The sequence below is a fragment of the Lycium barbarum genome, chromosome 5, assembly GCF_019175385.1.
Source record: "Lycium barbarum isolate Lr01 chromosome 5, ASM1917538v2, whole genome shotgun sequence".
NCBI lineage: Eukaryota > Viridiplantae > Streptophyta > Magnoliopsida > Solanales > Solanaceae > Lycium > Lycium barbarum.
The window spans coordinates 128,599,575-128,607,837 of NC_083341.1; the positions used below are offsets into that span (position 1 = coordinate 128,599,575).

Here is an 8,263-nt window from a genome sequence, read left to right on the forward strand (position 1 = left end):
CGGAGGGAGTATTATATATGCACCTCTGTTAGTTCTTTCATTGAATACGTTGGTAATTCTTTCTAAGTCGCCATATTAGAATGAAATTTTTTTAATAAGAAAATACGGCAAGCAGGTTCGGTTCACTAAAATCTGCTTCCAAGCTAATTAGGCCTTGGTGGGAAATCTGCGTTGTTATTAGATTTTTTTGTGTTTATATTGCCTATAACCAGCATTTCACGTTTTTCGTGTTCCAATTTTTTCTTTTCTTTTTAAATGTTCGAGATGTATATTAATATATACGACTTATAATTAACGTTTTGTTTTTTTGGAAAGCTGCGAGCGTAGGCTAGTGTATTTTGATTAGAGGAACAGGGAATATTTAGCCGTAGGTTAGTGTATTTTGGTTAGAGGAACGGGAATACTATTTTCTAAAACTGATCTAATATTAGTTGTTGGCACTCATGCTCCAAAAATATTGAATGGCGCACTTGATGGAAAACATAGTTTATTTACATGGAGGAACAAAACGCTTTCTTTCTTTCCTTTTTCAGTGGTGTGTCCATGTTCAAGAAATCCTAGATCCGCCCCTAGTAGCAAAAATATCCACTCCTTTGATGAAGCAAGTCTTGATTAGATAAGGGCTGCAACACCATGTTGCTGCATCTCTATAAGCTTCCATACAGGGTCTTCTCCTAGTTGCATAGCCCAAGCATAGTGTACAGTGTGTATTGTATCCTAATACAGCAAATATTTAGCCATACCAGGGTTAAAAATTCAAATCTGGATGGAAGTGTTAGGTTCAATGATGAGTTTGGGATCATTCTACAGCATATCCAAGGGTATTAGAATATAAAATGCTTAAGAATAATTGCTACTTGTTACCCTTCGTTTTTGCTGCATTCTTAAGACTTCCAAGCTAGATGAGTTGACGTCAAGGATATTTTACTCAATTCCCTTCCGACTATTTAAAAAAGCGGAGTAAAATGAAATTCCACTAGTGTGTATGTAAGACAACCTTAATTTGTCTGAAGGGATGAAGTTCAGCCTCTCTTACTGGTCTTGGTATTACACTATCAGGGAGGGAAAAAAGACTGCGTCTCTTTTGCCCTTTTAATTAGTCTTTTTCATGTTTAGTAGAGGCACTTTTTTTTTAACCTACTAGCAGATGAAACTAGCAACATCACATCATGTAGAATACCGATTGACAGCCATTCAAGTCTATCTTATATATATATATATATATATATATTTTTTTTTTTTTATACCCCGCTGATGCTATTTCCTACGATTGAAGAAAATAGAGAAAACTACTAATCCCACCCACATCGTACATCTTTAGTTGACTCACTTCTGCGTATGAAAACCACACCAGTAACATAGAAAAATGACAATTTGACCACAGCGATGCAACAAGGCAATTTGTTTGGATATTTTACAAAATACCATATTGAGCAGCAGGATCAATAGAATTGAATAGCCAATGCAGGACCAAGAGAATAACAGCAACCAACAAAAGAGATATAATACATACATACCTTTCCCCCTTCTTTAATTGAACCAAGTTTATCGCGTATGCAGTAGACCTGCTGCGTGTGGAACTGATTACCCAAGAAAGATTACTATCAGGGGCTAAATTTTTGTTCTCTCAAGAGGTGCACTGCATTGGTTTAGACATACAAAGAAAATGAATGAGGAAAGACTCTTACCCCCAAAATTATTAAGGGACTGTCTCCCATCATTTTTGTCTCCCGCACTTCAATATCCGAAATATGTAAAATCTGTCTCATTTTCAGTAGGGTTATCAGATTTTCTAGCAGCGTTAAAGAAAAGTTTGATGCGCTATTCAACCCCCTTAATGTAAGTAGTATACCAAATGAGAGGTGGTCACAATTCATGCAGAATTTTAGTTTGAGCTTTGGTGGAAAATCAGGGTGGACTTCAAATCAAGCCCACTGGACTGTTATAGGCAGTGTCCAGTGCTTAACATATCAAGGCCACTGGCGAAGCGCAGTAGTATATTTAAAAGCGAAAGAAAAAATTACCCTACAAGGTTTAGACCAGGCTACATGACAGAAGTCAGACAATTTCAAAATCCACGGCCGCAAAAAAAAAAAGGGAAACAGCTCAACTGTTACTAAACCCCAAAACAATTTTAGTTATATTCAACTGTTACAAGCTTTTGTCCTTGTCTGGCATGCTAATAGAAATCACTGAAAATAGATTTGTAACACAAAAAGTTTGTACACTTCATTATTGCTAACACTGGGAATAGATTTGTAACACAAAAAGTATGGACACATCATATATTGTTAACCCCCTTCCCTTCACTGCACTTATATACAATATCCAAAATGCAAGCTAATTTAACAACTTGTAATTTTTCTTACCTTGTTGTCGAAAATGATGCCCTGGCTATCAAAAGCTTGATGTTCTGCTTTACACCGCTCAATTATCTCTTTGCTGCAATGTTTCTTTAACACCTCTGTATCTCCCTATTGACCCAAGAAGCAAGATATCACTTTAATATTGAACCAAGCAAATTTTATACCATACCCTTCCTAGTCAGAAGCAGAGCCAATATTTGAAGTTTATGTGTTCGAAATTTTAATTATTCCAAGTCAATAGGTTCTAAATTAACAATTATGCATATCAGATAAATTTCCTAAGACAAATATAGGGTTTGAGCCAAAGCTACTGGGTTCGGCCGAACCCGGACTTGTGCTTGTAGCCCCGCCCCAACCTTCCTTCTACCTCTCCCATTTTCTACCCATACTAAGAATAGTGTAAATCTGTCCATGAGCTTTAGTGGACTTGTGCATACTTACTTTGAAGAAAGCATCAAGAACTGGTCGAATCACTTCTTGAACCTCATCAACAAATTCAGGCAAAGAGAATGACCTTCACAAAACATATTTCAAATTTATAGAAAAACAAGACAAAAGAAAATGGAAAGTCTAGCAAAAGAAGCTAGTAATCATACGGATTTCTGCTGTAAATCTCTTTATATGACATTGCAGTTGAAGATTCTCCTTCAATCTTACTGTAACATTAAGATGGAAATTATATGTTGATCTTAAATTGAACTCTAAGCATAATACTACTTTTAAAATGGTAACATGTAGCCATACTCTTGGATTTTGTGAACAAGGGGATTATTACTTGTTTCCAATCTCTCACGAATATCTTCTGCAAACTGTCATCCAGAACATAAAGTACTTTAAAATAACTTCACATTAAACGCATTCCAGATCAAGCCATGTATATCCTCATTGGATTAAACATAACAGAGGGAAAAAGTTAAAAATGAAAAATCTATTACTAGCACAAAAGATAAAATTACGTTGAGAATCTGAAAGTACCTCCTGGAACGTTGTGACGTACAAAAGGTTTATACGTTGCAGTGAAGCGATTAGAAAGAGGATGACCCTGCATCTGAGAATAATAAAAATTCAATGCAAATTAGTAATATGCGAGAAAATACTTCACTGGCATCTCAGCAGAGTCTAATAAGCAAGAAATTACTTTTTCCTTGAATGTTTCCCATTTCTTATTCCATTTCGATTGCTTTGATGGTAAGATAACAACATCAGTTCTTGTGCTCCTCTCAAAGTTCGATGAAGTTTCTTGTGCGGAGGCAGAATACTCGATATGCTTTCTCTGAACAGGACCTTTCAACTCGTCCAATATAACATAGTAGCCCTTCTTTGCAAAGTCAACAGGCTTTGCTTCTTTTATTCTCTGAAAGAGCGGTGAGGCTTTCGTTGAAGCAGCAGATTTAACCTTGCTATAAACGGTTTCCGCACTATCACTGGAACCAGACTCACTACTCTCATTGGTATTTGGACTAGAAGTGTCAGAGTGACCGCGTGATCCTGGAGCTTCTTGCTTCCCTACTCCAAAGCTTTCTTTGACCTAAATAGGAATGAGACTAACCGTCACCTCCTTAAAGAGTTAACCATAATTGGGCACAATGCTAAGCTGAGTTAGGCACAAGATTACCAACCTCCTCTTTCGTAACAGATATTTTTTCCTCCACATTTGCATAAACCTACAAGACAAATTACACTAACTCAAAAGGCAGGGACTAGAACTTTACAATTTTGAAGGAACTTTCAGGATTTGAAGATTGAAAGATAAATATCTTTATTAGAATTCTATGAAAAGAACTCAGAACCCACACAAAACGAAGATACAATTAAATGGAATACTAACAGGATAAAGCTCTACTGCAAAACAATGTAATATGAAGTTTTGAAAGTGTTTACACTCCATAAAGCTGAATGTCTACTAATCTAACTTGTTGCTGCAATTTAAAGTCTGTAAATATGTCATGCCTGGACTTCCCTAGCTCCCTTCATTTTTGTACTAATTGCATCCTCTGGACCCCCCTTATTATTTTATCAACAAAAGAAGGGCAAAGACTAGAAAAACAATTAACAAAGTTAGCTCAGCATACCATCTTGATACCTAGAAGAAAAATTGCACAGCATGATAATCTCATTCAGCAATCAAATATTTAGACCAGCACCAGAGGAACTGACGAAGGTTGCACCAATACTCCATCCGTCCCAAAATAAGTGTCGCTTTAGCAAAAAAAAAAATGTCCCAAATAATTGTCGTTTTAGAAATTCAAGACAAAAAATAGTACTAATTGTTTCCAATTATACCCTTATATTAAAGAACTACTTCTTCTTAATAGTGCTCAATTTTCAAAAAACATTTAATATAGGGGTAACTTAGTAAAATATACCTTGTATTTATTGTTTTTCTTAATGAGGATTAAATGAGCTAGAGCACACTCATTTTGGGACGGAGGGAATACCTTTTTTGCCGTAACTTCAGCCTCCATCCAAACACCATCTACATGTTTGTAAAGCGTCCCAGTTGTCTGCTTGATTCTGCATTAGGCAGTTCATCATTTCATTGGAAGTTCTGCAGCCTTGACATACAGCAGTATGTCTCGCCCCTTAAGGAAAAGGCTAAAAACACCTTAAAATTATGAGTTAATGATCAAAAACACACCTGAACTATCGTTTTTGAACACATAGATGGTGATAATTTAGGTAGGAAAATAGAACAACTGATAGTTGGAGTGTGAAACTCTTGAAAAACGATAGTTCAGGTGTGTTTTTGACTATTATCTCTAACATTATATTAACAGGATATTTATAAGGCACCTTGTTTTAAAATCTTCTTTCAACTCCTCAGCTTTCTCCTTCAGTTGCTTGACAGACTTTTGGAATTCTTGATTTCTGCAGCCATAAGCATTGATGAATAAACCCAATCGCACTAACGAAGCGTATAGATGGAGAGGGAGACACAAACAGCTTAATATTTACTAGTAACATTGAGAAGTAGTTGAATTCTCTCCTTTCTCACTTCAAAAGATACCAACATGTCCCCGTACCACCCACCACCGAAGGAAAAAAATGAAATGTTAAGAATCAAGTATGCTAATATATACCAGTGTTATCAAATGTGGAAAGCGCAAGAAAGCTCTAAGGTCCAAAAGCTTTAAGCGCAAAGCGCAAATAAAGTGTGGACTTTAATAAAAAAAAGGCGCAAATGGACAAAAAATACAAATATGTTTGTGTAGCCCAAGATTAATAATCATAAGCATGAATAACAAATATATGGACAAAGAATTTGACCAAAAATTATGATAAAGTGAAATATCAATTGTTTATTGCCGCATCTTCAGGATTGCATTCATTGGCAAGGAAAGTATGCCTTGGAGCCTTGATGACGACACCGAAGCGCCCCATAAAGCGAGGCGAAGTGCTCATCATGTTTTGCGCCTCGCTTCAGGGCTTAGGTGTGCTTTAAGCGCACCTTTGACAACATTTGGCTGATACTGCATTTCCAAAGATCTTATCACACTATCCCTTTAATCCTTTCAAAGATATTTTCATCTCCAAAGACATTCTTGAGTGGGAACTAATAATCAATGCCATTTCTTTGCTTACTGCTACATACTATTTGAAAGGTTTATAAATCCATTTTTTATGTGGATAAAGTGTTAACGACTCGTTATTATTGAGGATTTTTAATTAAAAAAAAAATAATTAAAAAAGGTTCTTTCTAAACAGTATTACTAATTCTAAAGTGACATGTACATACCTTTTTCCATAATTTGACGCTTAAAAACACTTTTTTATGGAAAGGTAGACCAAACACCAACTGTTTTTATTAATACCAACAAAAACACTTCTCAATTCGGCCGAACGCTAACTGTTGCATTTCCAACATATTATTACTTTTATAGTTTCTTGTCCTTTAATTCCTGTTACTATTTGTTGTTTCTTGTACTTTAATATTCGTATTATTTTGTTGTATACAATGTTTCTTTTTCAGAATGCTTTGTTGTGGTTTCTATAGTATTTTGTCATGGCTTTTTCACTTCCATTATTTCTTTTCTTGAACTGATTTCATTTGCCTTCTCTTAGCTGAGGGTCTATCAGAAACAATCTCTCTACCTCCCAAGATCGGGGTAAGGTCTGCGTACACTCTATCCTTCCAAAAAAAAAAAAGTGGTAAAGCTAGAGGCTTTCAAGTAAAAACAGATATAAGAAAAGCAACCACCAGATAGCAATATACCTGTGGGTTTGGTCTCTAACCTGGTTGGAGAACTTATTGAATACACTATAAGGACGAATACCCACATACCACACCACCTATGCATAGAGGTGTCAACCGGTTCCAACCGGAACCGGACCGGGAACCGGTTAGGAAACCGGCCGGTTCCGGTTCCAAAACCGGAACCGCCTAACCGGTTCCGGTTAACCGGTTTTAAAGTCCAAATCGGAACCGGTCCGGTTTGGACTTGTTTAAATATTTTTTTTGTTTTTTGTATTATATATATATATATATATTATAGTATTTATTTGTATATTGTAGGTATATTTACATATGTTATACAACTTTATAATTAAAGTTTAAATATTTACTGACTAACAGCCTAACAGCAAGTCAGCAATACAGAATATATATACTATATATACAATATATACTCAATATATATACTATATATACAATATATACTTAATATATATACAATATATACTTAATATATATACTATATATATGTATAACTTAATATATATACCATATATATGTATAACTCAATATATATACTAAATATATGCATAACTTAATATATATACTATATATATGTATATATATGTACTATATACTATATATAGGTATAGCTTAATATATATATATATATATATAGGTATAACTTAATATATATACTATATATACATATCTACTATATATACAATATATACTTAATATATATACTATATATACAATATATACTTAATATATATACTATATATATGTATAACTTAATATATATACCATATATATGCATAACTTAATATATATACTATATATATGTACTATATACTATATATAGGTATAGCTTAATATATATATATATATATATATATATATATATATATATATATATATATATATATAGGTATAACTTAATATATATACAATATATACTTAATATATATACTATATATATAGTATGTATGTACTATATACTATATACACTTACTTATATACTATATATACTTGTATACTATATATACTTACTTATATACTTACTTATATACTATATATAATATATATACTATGTATGTACTATATACTATATACACTTACTTATATACTATATATACTTGTATACTATATATACTTACTTATATACTATATATAATATATATACTATGTATGTACTATATACTATATACACTTACTTATATACTATATATAATATATATACTATGTATGTACTATATACTATATACACTTACTTATATACTATATATACTTGTATACTATATATACTTACTATATATACTTATATTCCTAACTTAATAAAAGTAAAAATATGAACACAAGTAAATAGAAGAAAGCTCAATGAGCCATATATTTTATTCATTCTTGGATAACATTTATTTGCAAGTTGTATTTTTTTTAACTTGCAAATAATACATGAGTTATACAAAAATAGTAGAATAATAAAATCACCAATTTTGAACCATTTCGTTAATTCCCCCCACATCATATTCGGTCATGGAAATATCTTCAAAGTCTTCCATTTGGTCCGGTCCACTAGCTATCAAATCTTCAATTTCTTCCTCTTCGCCTTGCTCCGCTTCTGAGTTTTGGTTGCGTCGCTCCGATCTAATCCAATCTCGAATGCACACTAGTACTTGCAAGCTAAAGCCGGATAATGAATGTCTATGGTCTCCAATTTGTTGTC

The 8,263-nt window shown here is 33.3% G+C and overlaps 1 pseudogene; it reads right to left on the reverse strand.

Annotated features, from left to right (window-relative positions):
- On the reverse strand, positions 1–5,842 carry LOC132639784 (mitochondrial import inner membrane translocase subunit TIM44-2-like; annotated as a pseudogene).
- Between the last annotated feature and the right edge of the window lie 2,421 nt (positions 5,843–8,263).